Source organism: Arvicanthis niloticus, chromosome 13 (assembly GCF_011762505.2).
Source record: "Arvicanthis niloticus isolate mArvNil1 chromosome 13, mArvNil1.pat.X, whole genome shotgun sequence".
In the NCBI taxonomy this organism is placed as follows: domain Eukaryota; kingdom Metazoa; phylum Chordata; class Mammalia; order Rodentia; family Muridae; genus Arvicanthis; species Arvicanthis niloticus.
Genome location: NC_047670.1, coordinates 45,254,425 through 45,278,230, shown reverse-complemented (window position 1 = coordinate 45,278,230; position 23,806 = coordinate 45,254,425).

The window sequence follows — 23,806 nt, the reverse complement described above, 5'->3', positions numbered from 1 at the left end:
ATGACAAAAAATGACTGACTTGCTGAAAGACATATTTCCAAAAGTCAAGAAAGACAAATTTTGTGAATGCCCATGTCCCGTACCTTCAATGCTTACTTAAATTTGCAGTGTAAAATCTCAAAGACTGAAAGACCTGCAAGAGCACTCTGCTGGTTTTTCTCAGTAACTTGACAAAATTCCTCCAAGACAGCAGATAATAGAATAATGTGATAAAGCAACTGTTGTCCTAGAATTGGTAACATTATGGATATTTTGCATTGGTGTCTGGCTGCATGTTTCCTACTCCCTGGGAGGGACAAGGCTTTGAGAAACTGTTGGTTTAACAATGTAAGAAGATACAAAAGTTTCCATTGTTAGGACTAAATAAAAAAAATCACTTGGTTGAATAACATGTTTCCCACATTATTAATTGTAAATGCAGAAAAGGATATGTATTATTCAATTTAAATGCAGTGTTTTTGAGAGTATCAATGTTAAGTACATTCATTCTGGTACAAAGCCATCACTATCATCCATCTCAGTAACTTTTCACGAGTAAAGCTGAAATGCAGCACTAATTAAACAAGCCTTGATTCTCCTCCTCAGCCACCACATTCGCAACCCCATTCTTCTTTTCATTCATTCTAGGCACCCACCTTGTATGCATAGAATAAAACTATAAAATCCTTTTGCAACTGGTTTATTTAACTTAGCATAATATTCTCATAATATTCTCAGAATTAATCTATGTTGTATTATACTATAGCTCCCCTCCCCCATTTTAGGTGAATAGTATTTTATTGTATCACTGTGTGATCAACCTTTCATTTGTTAATGGATTTATTGTGAATTTTAGGAATTATAAAACATGTCCCTATGATACAATTGGTGTACTGAGACACTTTCAAATTCTTTTCTCAATAATTTTGGATGTAGACCAACTGGGAAATTTACTGATCATAACCTAATGAGACCTTTATAATTTTGAGAGAAGCCTCATAAAATTTCTTAAAATACTTCTTCCTCATCCATAGAGTAGAAAAGTTTTGTTTTCTGCCTTTCTTAACCCTTTCTTTGTGTTTTCTTTATATCAGGTCTCCTAATCATTATAAAGAAATACCTCAGTATAGATTAGTCCTTGAACCAAGGACCAGTGATACTGGACATACTTTTATGTGTTTATTCATCATTTCTTTGAATACATCCTCATTTCACCCCCACAGACATGTGGAAATTTTAGGATACACTTGTGAGAGAACTATATTGTACCTGGCTATACAATCTTCCTTGGCACAATTTCAAATATTTTGGTGCTAGTATTAATCATGGAAATACAAGCAACCCTTTAACAATGTGGCCTTATGATAAACAGTATGCTAATTGCTTATAGGCAATATCTTATTAAGTGATTTTCCATGCTTACTGAGACAGGTGAAACTCATTAACTACTTTTCATAATGAAAGTAGATGCTCTAGGGAGGTGATATAACTTACCTATTCCCGAGAGGCACTATTTGATGATGCTTGTGTTGAAACTTGCACTCTTAGATTTACAATCTGCTACTCATAATCTATCTATCTATCTATCTATCTATCTATCTATCTATCTATTATCTATCTACCTACTTACATATATCTAATATATATATATGAATATATATATATATATTCATCTGTTCTAAGCACCAACCTTGTATACATAGAATAAAACAATATAAATCCTTTTTATAGGATACGTCTAAGAAATACATATATATGTATGTATGTATGTATCTTAGATATGCATATATCTAAGTTATTCTTTAATCTATCCCTATGTTTTTCCTATTTGCAGTTAGATTTCATGAGTTTAGGTTTTGTTACCTAATAATATGTGTTAAATATCAAATAGTATACTATAATAAATATAAATTACATAAAAATATTATGCTTTTAAAACCTGAGAATAAATGATATAGTTACCGTTATCCTGAGGGTATGCTGCATGTTGCATAATATTTATAGCAAATCCGGACTCCCAATCAGTAGACATCTACAGATTTCTTACTATTGGCAATGAGAAATGTATCCACACATCATTAAATGTCCTGGGACAAGAATCATCCCTGGTAGAAAGCTAATTCAATCAAAGATGACTGCTTTGAAAGCCAACCAGATATAATTTACTGTTTACCTATCTGATGAGATGTTGTTTTCTTTTGCAGTACATGGCATTAAATCAAGTGCAATACATATGCTAGGCTAGCATTCTACCAGTGAACTACAACCATAATTCCACCAGCTACTGCTATTACTACTGTTACCATTTCCACCTTCTTGCCTTCAAACTAAAGCGTGATGCTTCATATTTCAAGAGTTCAGAAAAGGAATATAACAAGAGCCATTTCTAGATACTTAAAAAAAATCAAATGGAAATAAACTACCAAGGGAAGAGAAGGGCAAAAAGGCAGAAGAAATTAAGATGACACGGAAATGGGAAGGGAGAAGTGATATAATTATAGTCTAATATCAAAAATAAAATTCAAAAGAGGCCATAGGGAAACTTTTTGTTTTTTTTTTTCTCCAAATGTAGAAATTATTTGAATCATACTGAAAGCTCTGGAGTTTAGAGACACCACAGCACAGCTGTAAGGACCTTGCAATTTTCGTTAATTTTTGATTACTCAGGAGAAACATGCTTTTTTCTTTGCAGAAGGTAAAAAGATGGCTAGGGAAAGAATTTTAATATACAGGTCTCAATTTCTCTTCAGTCTAAGCATCCAAGGCTAGTCTGATATATTACACTGATTAGAAAACAGAATTTTTTCTTCTTCTCTTTTTTTGCTTCTTAGTTCTATGAGTCAAATCCAGGGCCTGACACTTATTGGGTAGTTCTTCAGCCACTAAGCTCTGACTCCATCTCTAAAACTACTGACAAAATCCATGTATTACAGAGTAATCTGAGGTTAGTTCTGAGGGCTACAGAGACATGGCCTGGAGGTTAGGCCGAGATACAAAAATTGTAAACAGGGTCAAACCAAAGCAGCCAGATACACCTAAGTGTTAAGTGGACTAGCAAATGTACCTGCACTCACCAAAGCCTGTGAGATTCTGTGAAGGCCTCTGTAAATGAGACCACTGCAGATGAATGATAGCAGCCTAGGAAGATGCCTGCTTTATTAAATGTTAACTTGTCTCAAAAGAGACTAAATTTACATGAGAGAGATCATTTTAAAACTAATAAGCCCAATTTTACCTTTATTTTTGCCATGACTAGGATAGTTTTCAAGGTAAATGAGAATAAATATTTGATAAAATAGTGAAGATTATTCAGTGTGTGTTTTCATATTTGATCGTAGTCTCTTGGCGTCTGTAGAGAAGAAAAATCTGCATGGAGCTGTTGTACAGCTCTGGTGGGATGTGAGAAATGCCATGCATACTGTATCTAGGCTGTTCTGATAAGCCTGGGATCGCTGAATTTATCTTAATGGTGGCAGTGGGTGAGGAAGGCGCACTTAGAATAACAAGGAACATCAGAGCTCTTTGTCTCCCAGAAAACATGGGAAAGGCAGGAGACCACCCCTAGAAGGTATACATGAGTTTGACTCCATTTTTTTCATCATCATAAGATGCAAAATCTGGTTCATAATTTTTTTGTGTGTACAACGAGGTATTACCAAAGTGTTAGCTCCCTTCAAGGCTGAGCATATATTGAGCAATTGCTGAAGTTATAGCTTCTGAGTGACAGTAAAGGAATAAATAACTTCTACCCACAAGTGTACAACCTGTGTTAAAACACCAAATTCTACTCATAGAAACCTAAAGATCTTACATTTAGGTAAAAGTATTCTTTACTGTTTATTATTTTGAGACTTGCCTTATCAGTCAAAAAATTTTAAGGCTGTTTACTTCTAAATATGACCTTAGAAAAAAACTCCTGAGGAGCTAAGGTAGAAGGAGTACTGAGAGGAAGAAAGGGAGTAAGAAGAGGAGAAGAAGAAGGAGAGGAGAAGCTAGGTGATGAAAGAGAGAAAGGGGGGGAGACAGGGAGGCAGATATTCATGTATCTCCACCAGTCAAAGATAGTCATTATATCTAGGTTGGTCAGTGGGTTACACCTCTGATTGAACAATTCCAAACTTATAAAGCCTATGATTAACATTATTTTTAAAAAATGTATAAATGCAAAAAGGAAAAGGGGGCATGGGATAGGGGTTTCCTAAGGGGGGTGGGGGAGAATGGGGATAGGGGATGCCATCTGAAGTGTAAATAAAATATCTAATAAAAAAAAGAAAAGAAAAAAACTCCTGAAAGATATTTTCAGCATATATATATATACCCAAACATAGGACTCTAACTCATTACATCTCTCTTAAAATCTTGAAACAGACTCTCAAGTATCTCAGTTTGGCCTTGAATTCATTTTGCTACTAGACACAATTTTACCTAGTTGTGTCTTATATTTGTGGTTTTCACATAACATTTGGGCAATCAATGCAGATACTTTTAAGAAGAGATTCAAGGAATACCATGTAAGATGTATTGACCTCCAAAACCTAAACCTTGACCCTTTCATTACCCCTTAAAGAAGTTATTCTGAACATGTGGGTCATGATTCTATGGGAAACTTTTATCTCCAAAACTGTTTACATTGCAATTTATAATTACAAACGTAGCAAAATTGTAGTTATGATGTAGCAGTGAAAATAAATGTATGGTCGTGGGTCACCACAACATGAAGGAAGAACATAAAGAATCACAGACGTAGGAAGGCTAAGAACCACTGCTGTAAAGGGTCTGTTTCCTACATTCTTACATAGAATTGCATGGTGTTGATGGAGGAGACAAACTCTAATTCAGACTAACCATAGCATCCTGATTTCTGACACTGCCAGAATTACCAGTTTTAGTATGTCACCTTTATTATTATGTCTATACACAGACTCTGGTGTCAATAATGAGCACTCCTATCCGTTCAACCATATCCATCACTGTTTAGGAGAATTCCAAGTGTTTAGGAGAATTCCAAGTCTATCAATTGGCTCCTAGAGAATTTTTCTTTGCTTCATGTTCAGGAAATCTATAAAACAAACTTTTTTTTCAACTAGGAACAAATAATGAATCCTCATGACAAAACGGAAAATAATTAAAACTTTCATATCTGTAGGTCTTCTCCTATAGCCAATATCAGAAAAAGTAGGCATGATGATGTATAAATTGAGAACAAGTATTTTTAAATAAATATTAAGTAAGCCATCCTCATTGTAATGGAAATTGGTTTGGTCTTAGAGACATGAGCCTGCTGTGAAGAAAAGAGCCCAGAAATGTCAACCCCCATCATATCTCTCCTCCTCATTTTCTTCTTTCTTTTTATTTTATTCTTTCTCCTCTAATGACTGTGATTCTCAAATCACTTTCATCCTCAATGCCCCAGTTTTTAACTCACAGTATTCTGTACTGTGTGCATAATAGATGTCAACAGCTGAGAAAACCAAAGTAAGAGAATGAGTGTGTTTTCCAATGTAACCAGGCTAAGGAGACACTGGCATATTTGAAGAAAAGCCATTTGTCCTAAGTTTACACACAAATCCTGCAACTTGAATTTTCATCTGTTAGAAAACGCTATAATGTTGAAATATCAGTGACATAGTACAAAACAAATCTTGTCTTCTATTGGGGAACAATAGAAGATCTGAGATTTTGTATGCAGGGGCAGTGTGAGGACACTCAATTATACCCCATCAGTGCCCAGAATGATATCAGATGATGTCAGATGACAGATGTTTAAGACTGAGTAGATCTGAAGATCAAGCAAGGTTGACATAATAAAGGATGGCCAATGTGAAGCTGTAACCCCAGCCTCTACTGCTGACAACTCCATAATTTCTATAATGGCCTCACAGCAAGACAGCCAAAGGCAGCCATTAGTCACTGTTCAGTTGTGTCAGGGGTGAATGCAATCGCACGTCTGACCTGTGAGTCATCTCCAGGCTGCTCTAAGCTAGCATGGTATGTCTACTCTAAATATTGATACAAACTCTAAGGCCTCCTTCTTAAGGAAGATTCAAGACTCTTGATTATTAATATCACTTCAAACAGAACAGAAATAAAAATTGATACTTCAAAATCTCAGACACATAACTACATAATAGCTCCCAAATACTGAATATTCAGTAAATATCATAATAGGATATTGTGTGTCCTTGTAACACACTCTATGAACTGTATCTGTACCAAATTAACTCAATTCACTTCTGGCAGCAGTGGTGCATTCCTGCTACCAACCCCAATGCTTTATATTCCTAACTGAGAGATATATTCACAGCCTTTATATTTTGATATGACTACAACAGCTCAGTGGCTGGGCTACTTCCTAACCTCAATGTGACTAAAGTAGCTCTCTCTGGTATTTCCTAGTTATGATTTGCTAAAACCCATATTCCATCTTGACTGCCTTGGACCCAGATATTCAGCCCTCTTAGGCTGCATTTCCCCAGCTCTTATATGACAGCTATGTGCTCTATCTTCTGAACCTCTCAAGAATACTGTAGTGTCTCTCCACCTTCTTCAGTATGGTGGCTCTCCTCTTCTCCATCCTCAGTTCCTTGTCCAGCAATTCTAAAAGTCCTGCCTCGATCTGACCTGTCCATCCATTGGCTGTTAGTATCTTTATTTACCAATCAGAACCAACGGGAGATAGGTCCCTCAGTCTTGTATAATGAGACACCACAAACAGGTTTTGGGGGAACATGATTAGCATGAGTTTGCAAGCAGCTCCAATAAGTTTCAGCACTGCCTTCATTATTATATAAAGCAATTAAGGATCCAAATAACTAAGTTTCTTGCTCAAGGAGGGATATCTGTTAAAGGAAACTGATAATACTCCAGCTCAGGTCAAATTATAAGATCCATGGGTTTAACAAATTATCCTACTGTCTCTCAGAGAACCATTAATTTGCCACATACATTTAGGTATTGAATGCTTTTTTTTTCAATCAGAAGGTACTGTTTGTGGTTTGGGGAAGCTATGAACAGGAGGTCACACATGGATGATAGAAATGGAACACTAAAGAAAGGTCTTTGGCAATTATAGCCTGGCCATTCTTGCTTCCTGGACTGTGTTAATATGAGAAGTCTTTTTAATAAATTCCACCATACATTTCCTGCCATGATGGACTGAGAATATGAGCCAAAACAAATTCTATCTTCCTTAAGTTGTTCTAAGAGGTATTGAACATAAGAACATAAAGATAAACAATTCACAAACACAGTTCCTAAAAAACAGACTTATTTAATATAACATGACCAACTTAGGCCTTTAAGGTACATTATCAGGAGGAATTTGGAAGTCTCTGAAATGTGGGCTTAAATCAGATCCCTAGAATAACGATCAAGATCCAGAAGATGGAAAACACATGTATGCTGCTCCAGATGATGGAGACCTTCTTGGAAAGCAGATGAGAAGCTATTACATTCTAGCAAAGAATATTTATGTCTGTATCCTAGAAACTTAACTGAGGATAACTTCAAAATCAATTAGCTAATCTGTTAAAGAAATGAAAACATTTTAGGATTCGAGTTGTCATATTGACTGTCTATCTTTTGCTATCGTGTTTTACAATGAGAATCAACAGCAATCAGTAAATTAGCAAGATGAAGAGGTGAATGATTTAGTTGGGAATAGGGTTTCTTTAAAGTTGTGGACAAAGCAGCTGTAATAGCTTAAGAAGACTAGTGCCATTGAAGATATGGGATACTCTCCTTGAGAGACTCCCTTTCCCAATCAAAGCACAACTGTGTAAAACATTAAACCCGTTTAGAAATTTCATCTTTAAAGGTGAAAGCCATAAAGATACCCTGAAAAACAAAACAAAACAAAATCAGAGACACTTGAGAAGAGTTTTTAGCCAGTCCATCCAAGCAGGCACTCAGAGGCTACTTCAGATATGACTCAAGAGAACATGACTACTTTTGGCAGAAGAAACTATCTTATTATATGTGAATCTGGTTTTGCAGGGATAATAATACAAAAGTAACTGGAACCTGGGGGCTAGCACCAAGATATTTGAGAAATGGCTAAGAGAATAGGCAATGTGTACCAAGGTTTGATTCCCTCAAAGAGCCCTGCAGAAACTATGGTAAAGCTTGGCTAGCAAAGCCTAAATTCCAATAGTAAACTTGGTTTATTGGAGATTTTGAGAACATGAGCAACCTATTGAGAATAGCTGTGACTACCAGGCAGAGACACTCCAAGGAAAAGATCCTGTGTATTCCAGGAACAAAGCCTATGGGGTGGGACTATCTAGAACCATTAGGTCTCACATTATTAATTGTACATTCTCTGTGTGCTAGACACAGGGCTACAGGATTTAACATTTGCCCTGCATGGATTTCCTCTCTCTTTAGTGCAATCTCTCCTTGCTATACATATTTGTTTCTTGTAGAAAGTCAGTGTGTTTTAACTTTTATTTTAGTTTCTGTCTTTTTAAAATTGTAATTAAAAATAATTTATACAGTATACTTTTCCCCACCCCAAATCTTCCCTATTTTCTTACATGTTCAAATTTATGCTATTTCTCTCTCTTTTAAAAAACAAACAATCCTCCTTGGGTCCCTAAATTCTTCTTCCCATATTTCCATAAAAATCCCCAAAGCCATACCCACTGTGTGACTATAGGTATGTATATATTTGTCTGGGTCAGCTGCAGTATGGAGCTTGTCAGAGGACAACATGCCCCTGTGTGCAAGCCTAACAGAGTATCACTAATAGTGTCAGGTTTGGGTACTTGCCCATGGGATGGGCCTCAAATTAGGCCGGGTAATAGTTGGTCATTCCCTCAGTCTCAGCTCCATCCTCTATGTCTGAATTCTTTTAGAAACAGGATAAATTTTAGGCTCCAAGTTTTGTGAGAGGGTTGATGTCTCTATGGCTCTACTGCTATTCCTACCAAAAGGTAGCCTCTTTGGCTTCCATATCCACAATGTTGTGAGTCATAGCTAATGTCACCCCCATTGATTGTTAGGTGCCTCCCTTATCCCAGATCTCTGTCTCATCCTGGAGATGAGCCCCCCACCTCCTTACCCCCACCAGTTGCAGATTTCCATTCACTTTCATGACCCTCTAGCAATTTCTCCTGTCCATTCTCATACATGGTCCTGAACATCCCTATTCTCTTCCTCATCTCCTCAACCTCCTGTTTGGTTAATATCCCTGAGAGTCTTGCCTTTTTCTGAAGGGAAAGGAAAGAAGAGTGGATGAGAGTGAGGTGTGAGGGGTAATAGTAGGGGACAGGAGAAGGAAAACTGCAGTCTAGATGTAATATATAAGAAAAGAATAAATTAGAAAAACAAGAACAACACAAAGACACATAAACACAAAATTGGAAGTGAAAATATATAAGCAAAAGTCCAACAACAACACACATACAAACACACACATGCACACACACGCCACTGTTCAAAGCAAAGTGAGGCAAAGGTGTACAAAAATACCATTGATTTTGTTATATGTTGGACATCTATTCTTTTGAACAAGGGGCTTACCCTAAAGTTTGGTTGATATAAACAGTGAAAGTTCATTGGAGAAAGTTGATTTTTTTCCTTTGCCAGCCGGTGTCATTTGCAGATAATTTGTTTTTTTAGGGGACTTAGTCAATTTTGACGTCTCCTTCTTAGTATTTCTACCTCATCTGGCTTGAACGGATGCATGTCCTGTTCATGGTTTCAGTCTCTAAGTTTTTTTTTTTTAACCAGGTCCTCTACAATTAAAAAAAAATGTGTTCTACACCATTGGACCACTGAGCCCTATTCCCAAGAGAGCACTGCAACCTCTTGATGCTTGATTGAACCATTTCAAATTAGGCCATTGTCTGAGAGCCTTGTGGAACAAGGTAAAATGTTGATTTGAAGTTGAAATGCTCCCAAAGTTTATGTTTAAGTAGGTTTTTTTTCCACCAAATTATTGTGTCTACTCAGATCATTAAAGAAGCTTGAGGAGGAAGGGATAGATTGGTAGAAATAAGAGATAGGTCATTAACCATTTTCACACCATGGTCCATCATGATGTGAAGAGTTTCTATCATATGCAACAGTATCACAAACCTAACTATGCCCTACATGTCATAGTGAACTGAGACCTTAAGAAAACATCAGCCAATATAAAAATGTCCTCCTTTAAGCTGCTCTGTCAGGTTACAGTGATATGAAAAGAAACTAGTATACAGAGCAAACCACTCTCAATAAAAATGAAGTTGAATGTCCCTGACGAGGTCATTTTGATGGCAGGTCATCAAATCAGTAGACAGAGAAACATGATTCATGCTTATTTTGTGTGGACGAATATATCAAATCAAAGTATATGCAAAATACTTGGGACAAAAAAATAACTCTTAGATTTATAGGTCATACTTCTTTCTTTCAATTTGTCTTGTTGCTGTTCTTTTGGTTGTTTTCATTTTTGTTGTTGCTGCTGCTGTTGTTGTTGTTGCCATGGGAATTTCACAATCTGGCAATAGTTCTTGGAGAGATATAAATAGAGAACCAGCATGATAGCTCAGCAAACAATAATGCTTGTCACCAAGCCTGATGGCCTGAGTTTGATCCCCAGAATGTTTATGGTAGAAGAAAAGAATTCTTTATAATTGTTCCTGACTACATAAGCACCATGGCATTCATGCATGCACACACAGAGAGTAAAGGAAATAAAGAAAGAAATGAAAGGAAAGAAGGGAGAAGAGGGGAGGAGAGAAAAAGAGAAAAGGGGCAGGAGAGGAGAGAAGAGAAGAAGAGAGGAGGGGAGGGGAGGGGAGGAGAAGGGAGGGGAGGGGAGGGGAGAGGGATCTGTAAGAGTTAAGAAAATAAAGTGAAACTGACACGAAGAACTTTCGTTGGTAACATATGAAACTTTATTGAAAGACATTATATTTCTAAGTGCTTATAAATTACCTTAATATAAATTCAAATTAGCAAAATTGTCATATGAATTTCAGGAAAACACAAACAAAAAGGGTCCAAGTTGGTTTGAATAATATATCCTTAATAGATTGGATAATGCCTTATCCATAGTCTCATGTTCAATAAATACATGCCAATTAACTAAATATGTAACAAAAATGTATTTTCTAGATATAGATAATGACTTAAGTAAAAAGAGGCAAAAATTAGGCTGGAAAATCTATGACAGTTTGAAAATATTCGGTGATCCAGTTCAACTGTATTTCGAAAGATTAAAAGTGAGAGATAGATTGAACTTGGAAAGATCATAGAGGAAACTCTTGAATATCAATCTAAGGTGTTTGGTTTTATTCCATAAACAAAAGGGAGCCATAACCTTTCTTAGAATGGTGACTTGAGATATAGAATCTGGCAGCAGAAGAAAGTGAGCACTAGACTAGAAAATCAGGAAGATAGAAGATAGGTTAGAGGCAATTGGAGTAAGCCAGAAGCAGGTGCATCTTAGCAATTGATGTTCATGTGGTTGGTTCCAAATTACCACCAAGTCTTTCTGCTGAGAGCTGATTCTTGCTGCCATCAAGGACAGTAAGGTAAGGTCATTTATCTCTGGCTATATCCTCACATGGGACAGCCTGTGAATAAAGCAATCTGTTCACTCACATGGACTCCACAAGTTTTATTAATGCAAGCAAATTTGCTTTCCACTTGAGTTTCAAATAATTAAATTTAATGGAGTTTCATCACAAAAATTACACCAATTGTTATTCCTTATTGTAGGGAACACTTATGTATTAAATAAAACCCAAAACTGTGCACTCATGCAAACAACAATTACAAGACATCAAAATTAACTATTCTAAATGGCACATGCAATAAATAACACACTCTTCAATCAGCACTCAATATAATAAAAACAACTGGCTCTGCAAGGTCAATACATTATCATGAGTTAGTTATTCCTTAAGAAGATAGTATCCATGCTGAATAAAAATTATTTCCCTATTTAAGAATACATTCATCAATTTCAGCCAAAAATACACTGTCTATAATATATACCACTGGAAGTACTCTTTTTTTTTCAGTCATTTAAAAATATATAGAATGCCAGCAAGTATGTATTTGAAAAATGTAGATGGAATCTACATATTCTGTAAATAAATCTGTATGAATAATAGCATTCTTTTCCTAGAGAAAGACAAAGATCACTGAAGAATCTTAACAAATGTAATAATATGCAGATGCCTTAAGAACTTGCTAGCAGTAAAATACCAATATAAATACCATAATATACACCATGTATAAAGTCCTATTTTGCTTAGCAAAATTTGTAAATTGTTAAAGGGCATAGATTAGTCATCTTTATATATATATATACATATATATGTATATAGAGAGAAAATATATATAACATATATATATATAAACATTCAAACCAATAATATATTATTAGAGACATTGCTGCTACTTGTGAGTTGACAACATTTCATTGAGTACCTACTATAGTCTAGGTATTCTGAAAGACAGTTATAGACTTAAAGGCAATTTATACATAGCCTCTGCTTTAAACAGCTCACTACCTGTTGAGATATATCTTACAAACTAAATTACACAATACCAGCAACTTTAGAACATACTATGCTTATTTCTTTTAATTCTTATAATAATAAATTCTATTTTTCATTATCCTATAAAGCAGAACTGGTAAGACAGCCTTGATATGAATATGGGCACTCTTATACAGATGAATGTGAGGATGTGCATCATGTTAGCCCTGGTCCAGCTTGTGTCCATCTTAACAATAGAATGAAGAGAAAGTCTACACCACAGAAAAGGGTTGTCCTAGTGGCCTAGCTCAGATACCTGATGAGCACCACAATCTCCTGCAGACATGTCATCCAGGAACATAAATCCTAATCTAATCTACTTTTCAAAACAATAAGCCACATGGATATGAATCACTGGCAGAGTTTTAACATTATCTATTTATCCAAGGGCTTACAGTAAGAAAAACCAAGTGTGAAACCATGAAATTACGCCCAAACTCAGTGCTAACCTTGACACTATAAGCAGTAAACCATGATAAGAGGAATAGACTAATCAGAAGTGCCAATCTAGGCCTCTCATATATATGTAGAAGATATGTAGCCTGGTCTTTAAGTGGGTGCCTTACAATTGGAACAAGGCTGTTTTTGACTCTACTACCCGACTGCAGATCCTGTTGTCCTAACTGGTCTACCTTGTCTGGCTTCAGTGGGAGAGGATACACCTAGTCCCTCAGTGATTTGAGGTGACAGAATGGGTTGGTACCCAGGGGCATTTCCCTTCTCAAAAGAGAAAGGGAAGGAGGTATGGGTGGTGGCTATGTGGGGGTGACTGGGAGGAGAGGGAGTTCTATAATTTAGATATAAAGTGAATAAATAAATAAATAATATAACACAAAAAAATTAAAAATAAAAACAAAAAAATTTAAAAGTAGAAAATATGTTTCATTTGGCCACAAATTTTAAGTTCTGTATTTCTATTTATCAGTATTTCCAAAGCAGGAAAGTTTGAATTAGACAAAAATGTAGAATCCCATTGAAAGTAAAACATTCGGATATTAAGCATTGGTTCTCTGAAAATATTGATTTTTCAAGCTAGAAATTCTAATTCTTTACTAATATTTTTATCACTATTGTTATCACTCCTACTACCATTATCAACAACATCAGGACCATATCCCCCTCCATTACTACCACCATAATCATGACTGTTGTTCACTATCAGTTGTAATCAGAACTGCCATTGTCACAGTCAACAAGAGACTGATTGTCATTGTCATCATTGCTATTATCATCACCATCACTAACATTCTGATTACTAAAACTCTTAGCATCACCATTGTCACCATCGCCACCACCACCAAATCTATCAGCATTATCACTATTAACACTACTATTATTTATTTCTAATGCCAACATTGTCAATCATTGGATTTCAACTCTATTTTAGATTATTCTTCATATACCCTTTTAAATTTGCTTGACATATAATTACTATCATATTAGTTAGAATCAAGATTAGAGTTATTTTATAACTAAATATTGGGAGGAGATGGTTTGCTATAAATGTCTTGTGTAGAGCTAAGCATACCACAGTATCTTATTCTCTGCATCTTGAACAGTTATTGGTCTATGGGTTGATCACTATTTACTGACCAAGAAAAAAAAATCACTTCTCTGTTGAAAGTACAAAGATTTGCTAATCTTGGGGTATAAACATAACCATTAGGAGTCAGTTTAATGTTATCCAACAAAATAATAAATTGTGTAAGTTATTTCCTAAGACCTATGACTTGTCTAGCCAAGTGCTATGGCCCTGAGACAATAATGCCAGGTATAGATTTCATCTTATGGAATGGACCTTAAATTTAACCATAAAATGGCTGATTACTACTATAATGTTTATGACATTATTATGCCAACTAGCTAAAATTGATGAAACCTTTCTCTGTGGAAGAGGGTCAGAAAGATAGTAAAAGCAAGAGGTAGCAGATGACTAAAATTAGCAAGTGACTTCTGGACACAGCAGGACATAGTTTCACATATGAATTCACAATGATTATGGCAGCATATGCAAGACCTGAGTAAGCTCAAGAAGACAAGAAGCCAGCATGTACTTAAAATGTGGGCAAGAAGTAATGCTATTTTATGAAGAGCTATTGACAATCACTGGCTGATAGAGAAAATTTCAGTTTTCTTTAGAAGTGAATCCTCTGATAATTTAACCATATCCAGTAGAAGGGCATGCATCCAATGTATATAGACAACACAAATTGGACCTGATGGCTTTGAAAATAATAAGAGGACACAAAGTTGGATAGAGTAGAAGCTGTCAATCTGGGTGGAGTTAGGGGTGAATATGATAAAAAAAATATTGTGTATGAAAGTTTAAGGAATGAATAAAGATAACTAAATAATAACTAATTAATAACTAAAGAAATAAGCTAAATAAAGATTTTCAGCTGCTTAGGTATCCCCAGTAACAGAATTTAGAACCCAAGTCCATTACTTTACACATTGCTTTTAATTAATATTAATATAAGTGAAAATTTTCTAATATTTCTTTTGGACAAATAAGGCAAGAGAATGGTGTTCTGTCTTGCTACTACTGATTGGTAATGTAAAATCAGATGGCTTGGAATTAAAAGTTGTCTCTTCTGTTTCTGTTCCAATGATAACTGATGCTGTGACCTAATGAAATGTTCACATTGTCTGAGGTCCAGCTCGAAGACTGAGGCAATAATCTTAGGTTGCCTCAACAATATTTACTACAAGGTATTATCATGAATATTTCAAATTGCCTGTACTTAAAAATGAAACAATTAACAATTTTTCTTCTGACATACAGAAATGGAAAGTTATCTCATATCAGACAAAGACTGAGAAAGCATGGAATATCAGAGGTCTTCTTAAATGTTCCCTGGTTCAATAGAGGTAATGGGGTGGGGAGAAAGTGCATGTATTATTTACCCTGAAGACTCATTTCCTAAAGTTGGTATTCAGACTCTGCAACTGTGATCTCTGCCATTATTCATGAAGAAATAAATGGGAGCTTCACATTGGACATGTCTCTCATGAGCCAAATGCTTAAAGTTCTGGACATGAAAGACAATCTCAGGAACATATGCATGAATGAATTCTTGATATTCTTTTATTATATGAATCTGGCTTCTCTGAACAGTTGCTGTGATGGATAAACCTTCCCAAACCATTCTAACGGTCAAATTGGTATGAGCTAGGATAATTTGGGTAGGCTATCTCAATGAGAGCTTATCTAAATTAGGTTGGCATATAGATTTTTCTATAGGGAATTATCTTGATGGTATTAATTGAGATGGAAAAATCTGTCCACTGTGGGTAGCATCATCCTGTAGGCAGGGAATCCTGTAGTGTATAAGAGTATAATGGGTTAACTAAACAGTAGCATGCATGCACTAATTTATTTCCCTTTTGCTTTTGCTTTTAATAGTGGATGCAGTGTGACTAACTTCTTCAAGTTCTTCATTATTTATTTCCCCACAGTGATGGAATATAACTTGGAATTATGAGTCCAGTAAATCATCTTTCCTTTGAATTGCTTTTCCAGAGTATTTTGGTACAGCAGTTGAAAAAGATACCAAGAACACCCCCTTTAGTTATCTGGAGGACTTTACTAGTAGAAGAAATGTGTTGTACAATGGAGAAGAGATCATATCATTCAACAAATCGATACAAACTTTGACACACAGTTTCTAACTATGAGAACCTCTAGAGTAAAGATGTATATATTTTCTGCGTTAGGATACATTTTCATTATTTGAAATGCAATAGAAATTATAAACACTGAGTTAGGAAACAGCCACATATATTTTCTATTTATTAGACTATGTATGTTACTGTCAAGTGTGTTTAGCTAACTCCTGCCTTAACTTTATTGCTTTGGGAATCAGAAAATTATTGCATACATAATTGGATTCCAATTTCCTGGCCAGGCTAAACTTTACTCTGTAAGTGGGTGAATTCTTAAAGAGTTTGCCTTAGCTGTCAGCCAAGTTACAGTAGTCACATATCTATCTGCTTCAATAAGAGAAAATATTATTTCTTTTTGCTTCATATAATATAAAAAAAGTATGAACAAACTATATCTCTATCTTCTTGGTCTTATTCAGACATTAAATGACCAATTGTTCTCTATTTTCAAATTACAATGAACAAACATAATTTCTTCTATAAAGAGGGTTTGCATAAGCAAATTGCAAACTTTACCTGTTAACCTTTTCCTCTTATTGAAAAGTGTATAATTTATCTTCTCAGCAGTGGAATACATATTCTAGTATGACTACTGTGAGAAAAATAGCCTACAGTCACTAAATATTAATTGTGTTTTGTTTTCCCCAAAAAGAAAGGCAAATAATTTTTATTCATTGCAGGAGACATATCCTCTTTAGGTTCTTAGATCAACATCTCCTATAATATCCACCTAATAATTGTGTTATTCTAGGATCTTTTTCTTTGGTTAAATTTGTTGATCTGTTATTATTCCTGTGTAAATGGTCCTTCTTTGTATAAAAATTTGAAACCTTTTTATTTGTTTCTCTTTATTCTTTCAGCTATTATATTTGTGAATCTATGTCATTTGAAAAAAGCCATGTTATTCTTGAGTTCATATTCAAAAAGCAGTTATATGTTTTAAATAAAAGATACCATTTATGGCTTCATAAATAATGACTATTTGGTTTAATTAATGTTCTACCAAAACATTACAATTAATGTTACAGTTAATGTTATATAAATATATAAAATAATTAATTAATATAAGACTTTGAACAAAAGCCAGTGTATTCAGGGTACAATGCAATGACCACAATATAAGAATGACCTTGAATGTTGAATGTGAACAACCATTTGCCTGCTTCTTCTCTTGTTGAATGTATTCCCTTTCCTATCATAATAACAACCTTTCCCAAAGCATCTCAAAACTCTCCAAAAGAAATGTCCATCATACTTATCTCTAGACACTTCACTTATGTCTATTGCATTTCATAGTACTCTCCTGACCCTGGCCACTGGGTTTGCAGCATGAGACCATTATGTTTGTTGGAAAATCTCTTTGTAAGCCTGGAAGTTTCTTGGGGGTTAAGCAGTTTGACATGCATTTTAGGGCTATGAGCATTGCTTGCCATTAAGTAGGTCTTTAAAATGCTGATTTAATAACATTTTGATGATGTGATATTGGATGATAAAACATAATTAGAGCAAACAGGCCTCGGGCTCCTCAAAGGCATGATGTCTGTTACTCATAAGTTCATTAAAAAAAAAAAAAGAAAAAGAAGAAGTGAATGAGGGCTTGTGAAACACAGAGGTGGTGAGTACTCTGCACTGATTCATATTTTACATTATTATTTCATATTGTCTCATTGATAGCTTAGATTTATCTATACTCTACAATTTTAATGGACACATAAACACATCAAAATTGAACATCATTTGGTTTTGTGTGGTGCATATACATCTGGCTACAATATATAACATTTTGGTTTCATTTAGATATTTATTGATCTGTATATTTGTTGAGATAAAATTTAGCTTTGTAGATACCTCTCCTCCTCACTTAGACTTTTATATGCTAGAATTACAGGAGCCAAATATCTATATTCCATAATGTTTAGAGCAAGTAAAATATCCTCCTCTTCCATCATCTATTATTTTTCCATGAAAACCATTCAAGATCCTTTGTTTTAGCTTTCTGGAATGCTAAATGTCCACTACCCTGAACAACAGTTTGGATGACAGAACATCACTATCTCAGCACAGCCCTGGTGTTCTATTCTAAATACAATGTCAACTCCTGTCAACTTTGCAAGTTAGAATGGGTGTTTTCTGGCCCAATAGTGAGAGAAATTATATATCTCAGATATAAAATTAGAAGATTCTTTGAATGGAGAAAAAAATAAGACCTGATAAATTTTTACTAAACCTTAGCTTGCTTACTTAATACACGTCACATATGATGTAGTCTTCAGTATATTAAATAATAAATGCTATTGAGAATACTTTCCATTCAAAATCAAAATTGGAGCAGCGGATTTGTGTCTATTTATATATTTGTCAATAAAATGCCCCAAGAAACACTACATTATCTTCAGGTTACACTCTAATTTAAAAGAGTTTGGGGCTGGTCAAATTCATCCTCTTCAAAGTACAATGGTAGAATTCTGATACAATTTCTAGAGATCTCACAGAGTTTTGCTAAATTTTTTCCTTTCTTTATACCCCTGTAAATTTATTACCAGACATGTCCTAACATGGACTCAAAACATCACCAATCAAGAGTCTTATTTTTGGAGTCCAGGTCTTTCTTTCTTATACAGTTCTGCTGTTTCTAAAAGTGAATTCTCTGATAAACCATAGATAAAGCTGTTCAACTCAAGCTGGAATCTTATCTATTTGGCTACTCTTAGCAAACTAAGACTCCCTCTTACTTCTACGTTATACTTTAAACCCTATATGGCATAAAATTTCAACTGAATTTGACAATATACACATTTCTATAATGGTATCAGTCTTCTTCAAAAAGAGGCTTCTTTGGTGAAGTGAGAGCTACAAGTTATCAATGAGTATAAAAATAAGTAGTTAGAGTTTAGTTAGAAATTACATGGTCTAGGAAAGTGGTAGTAGACTCTTTTTTAGGCTACATGATCTCTCTAGTGACAGATTCTTGGTTAGGTTTATAGTATCAAGCATGACTTCTTTCCTATTGAATGTCCTTCATTTCAAATAGACTTAAGCTGTTAGCTACTACTAAGATAGAAGTGCCACTGTGTCACATAGGGGAAATCTCCACAAGTCCACTCTCTGGGATCAAGAAATACGAGAAACTAGTAGATAAAAAGGGAAAATCAGTCTTCTTCATAATGAATCATTTGATAGGTTATACCATATCTAGCACTCAGACTTAAACACATAAACACCTGAACAACACTAAAAGGACTCAGTGGATTATATATTATAATTAAAGAAGAAGAGGCCACAAATTTAAGGGGAACAGTTGAACTGGAGATAAGGAGTTAGAAATATTAGAAATTAATATAATAATGATTTACAATTAATAATAACTAATTGGGAATTAATATATAAATTTTTAGGAATGTTAAATTAATAAAATAAAACCTCAGCTTATAATTTGAACAGAAGGATTCTGAGAGAGCAGTTCATTTTCTCTGAGCTAAATTCTTTATAGCTCTTGCCTAGGTAGGTTTGTTTGTACTTAGTAATCTCTTCTAGGTCTAGGAATACAGAGTATCTTTGAAATTTTTGCTAATATTTAATTGTGTATGTGTGTTATAGTGTATGTGGAGAGGTCAGAGGGAAACTGATAGTTCTGTTTTCTCTCTCCACCACATAAGTCCCCCAAGAATTGAACTAAAGTTGTCAGGTTTAGTGGGAAGCATCTTCACCAACTGAGTTATCTTGCTGGCCTTATATACTTTATATTTAATTGACAATTTTTGTCTTGAAATAGTTCGTTAACCTTTATGGTGTAAATTAAGAAATATACACTATACAGCAGAGAACCTGGATCCATTTCTTATCACTCATGCAAACCAATGACAATAAGACAAATTGCTAAAGGATCAGAAAGAAATTATATAAAAAGAAACAAAAGAGAAGTTATCAGAAACAGATACCCTTAGCCCCAAGAGTTGAAGGGTTAGGGCTTACAGAGAGATATGGAAATGTGTATAAGATAGACAATCAATAGGATATTAACATATTTACATGGTCTGCTTATTTGATGTGTAGAATAACACTACATGTAGCTCAATAGATATTCTGCATTATATGAATGTAAAGAAAAGATTCTAATTAGAAGGTCTTATGATTTACAGCTTTTCCATAAATTGTGCAGTTAATTATTAGTGTAGACATGGCTAAATGAAAGAAAAAACAAAGAAACGGTAATAGAGAAAAACAACTTTTGTGCAGAGTATAGGGGTAGGTTTGCATAGACATTAGGGCAACAAACATCCTATAGAAAGAGTGGGTTTATGTTGCTTACAGGTTACAACCCATCATGGAGTGGAGCAAAATCAGAAAGCCAAGGCAGGAACTTGAAGCCAAAACCACAAAGGAATATTGCTTATTGGCTTGCTCACAGGTGCATATCCATCTACTATTCTTATACAGTATAGGCCCACCTGGCTGGGGATGGTACTTGTAACAATGGACTGAACCTACCTATACCAATTAGCAATTAAGAAAATGTCCAGAGACATGTACATGGGCCAATCTGATGAAGGCAATTCCTCAATTCAGGCTCTCTCTTTCTAGTTTTGTCATGGTTGACAACCAAACTTAGCCATCATACCAGGTTTTTCAATGGTAGCATAGATGCTTCTTGCAAGTCCACCCCCTAGAAGAAGCCTTGAAGATAATCTAACATTACCAAGGTAACTATCTTACAATATCCTCCTTAGTTACACTGCTTAAAATTGCCACCTTTTTTCATCTACATAAATGCTGTTCTACTTTTACATTTTGCACATCACCCACAACCACCTAAAAATTGTGTCTTTAGAGGTTGTGTGTTTTATTTTCTCTTCTTGTTGAAAAATATATGCAGGTTTTGTTTCTTGTTGTATTTCAAGTATAAGACCCATAATTGACAGTAATATGTTACTGATAAGTTTGGTGAATGCATAAATGAGTTAGTAACTTCGACTTGCCTGATTCTCCTTATTAAGTCCTCTGGGAAAACCTTCTTCCTCTCTGTCTTGCATTGAGAGACGACAATGTCACTCTCAGCATGAGCCTAGTACCAGCTTTCCTAATTGATCACTGCTGAAAGAGAATTTCAATATGCTTTAGATTAGATTATTTCTTGGGTGTCCCACCTTATGACTTCCAGAAACCTCTTTTCATTATGTTTGACCGATTACAAAGAGTACTATTATCTATCTAGTAGTTATGACCATTTAAAAGTTGAAAAGAAGAAAATCCCCTCTTCCCCCACCCCATGCCAATGAGTTTGAGGCTCTTTCCCATGTTTTCTTCTATTATATTCAGTATATCTTGGTTTATTTTGAGGTCCTTGATCCACTTGGACTTGACTTTTGTGCAAGGTCATAAATATGGATCTATTTTAATTCTCCTGAGACAGGGGTATTGGTTGGAGGTATGGGATGTAGAACAGTAGAAAGGTGGATGGACGGGGGTGGGGGGGACGGAATAAAATATGGAGTGCAAAAAATAAATTAATTAATTAAAAAAGAGTTGATCTAAACATGTAAAATTAATTTGTCATTATAAAAATGAAAACATAATTATGTGTATAGTGTTTCAGTGAGGGAGGCTGACTACTAAGAGTAGAGAGGGAATCAGGGAAGAAAGAGTGAGAGTTGAAAGTTAAGAGGGACTAGACACTTTCAGATACATAAATACATGCAGATGTGTTCTTAGGTTGAAGAGGTATGTATATCTCCCTAAAGAGAGGAGAGGAGGGTTTATTGGTCATTTCAAAATGGAAGAAGATAAGAAATAGTCACTTGGAGGTCCTCAGTAGCAAATTTAAATGTGATTTTCTAACCTTGATTTCAGTAAGTCCCCAAACATAGCCAAGCATCTCCATCACTTGAGAAGTGCTCTATAAAAACATACCTACTTTCAATCCGTCCTTGAAGCATTGCAATTATGAGGGAAAAGTTTCTAGAAACACTCATTTCAATGACAATATCTCTTAATCGAGATTTTGCAGCAGAAATTGTAGTTATAGCATAGACCACATAATGGATAGCAAGAGACACCTCTAAAAGTCAAAACACACAAGTCCATTATTAACCAAATATAGAAGACAACAACCTAGTGTCCTGAATCTAATATTTTGGATATTAGATATTTAGGACCCAGCCATTCATGTAACCAAGTTATAAAGACTCTGGAATTCATTACTAATACTACTTCCAAAGATACTTGGGAAATTTAGGGGGCAGAAAGAGCACATAAACACTAGTGAAGACTGGGTTAGTCTAAACATATCTCAGGCATCTTTTCACATTTTAGAACTCAGGCATGTAACCCAGTCATAATGACCCAGTAGCTTTAAATTTTATAGAGTTCTATGTTCCATATGTGCATCTATTATCATACTGTGAGAAGAGAATTTGAGCCATTTATGAAATGTCTTCTGCCTCAGCAAACGTGAATGAAATGTAATAAAGTATTTTGGAAACCTTGTCTCAAGAGGTGTGTGTGTGTGTGTGTGTGTGTGTGTGTGTACCCACACATGTGTGTGCACATGCTGTGTTTGTATCTGTATGTGTTTATTACATATATGTATATTAATGTGCATCTATTTGTATGTGTATACAAGTGCACATGACAGGATATGCATGTGTAGGTCAGAGGACAACTTGGGTGTTGGTCACTTCCTTCTGCCTTGTTTAATATGGTCTCTTGTCCATAAGTATATTTATAAGCTACAATTTTTACCAAACTATCTGGCTTTTTTGAATATCTGCCTGTCTCTAACTACCACTTATTTTAGGAATATTGGGATTACAGATGTGCTTTAGTGTGCATGACTTTACATGGGTTCTAGAAATTCTAAAGCAGGTCCTCATACTTTAATGTCAAACCCTTATCCACTGAGCCTTTTCCATGCCCTGGTGACTAATTTTTAAGTGTGCTCATAGCATAAAGTCTTATACAGCACATATTCAGTACAAGTGATTCACAGGTTCGCATGGAAATTGTGTGATGATAACAATTCAAGCATTGCTGTTAGTTGTATAATTTAAAATAGAAGTATCATACAAGAAGATCAACAATTATTGGAAATTGTACTGTGTTCTATGACACTTTAAAATTCAGAATAGTACAGACAATTCATAAGATGTCTTTATTTTAATTACTAGCATCAAGAAATCTATCCTAGGATGGGTAATTAAGATGAAATTAAAAGAATAACTTGAGACTAGATAAGTAAAGAAAAGAGGTCACATGTCCCAGGATACATAGAACCCACAGTAAGGCTACACTTATGAACACTAGAGGAAACCATATCACATAACCCAGGGGTGAGGGAAAAGGGACCAAGACATGAGGGCTATGACCACTCCCTAAGCTTTCATACTCTGAATGTGCACTGCTTCCTCTCTGGGGACATCTTGTTCTTGCTAAGGTCACTCATACCCAATGATTTGTGTGAATTTAGGTTTTCCATGACATTTAAATTCCTATGACATTTCCTAGAGATAGGCTTCTTTAATTTCTGCTGAAGATGGCATTTCTGGAAGAGGCATTTCTTGACCCCATATTCTTTGCCTATTGTGCTTTATATTTCCTTGTCATTTCCACTCATACCAGTTAAGAGATGA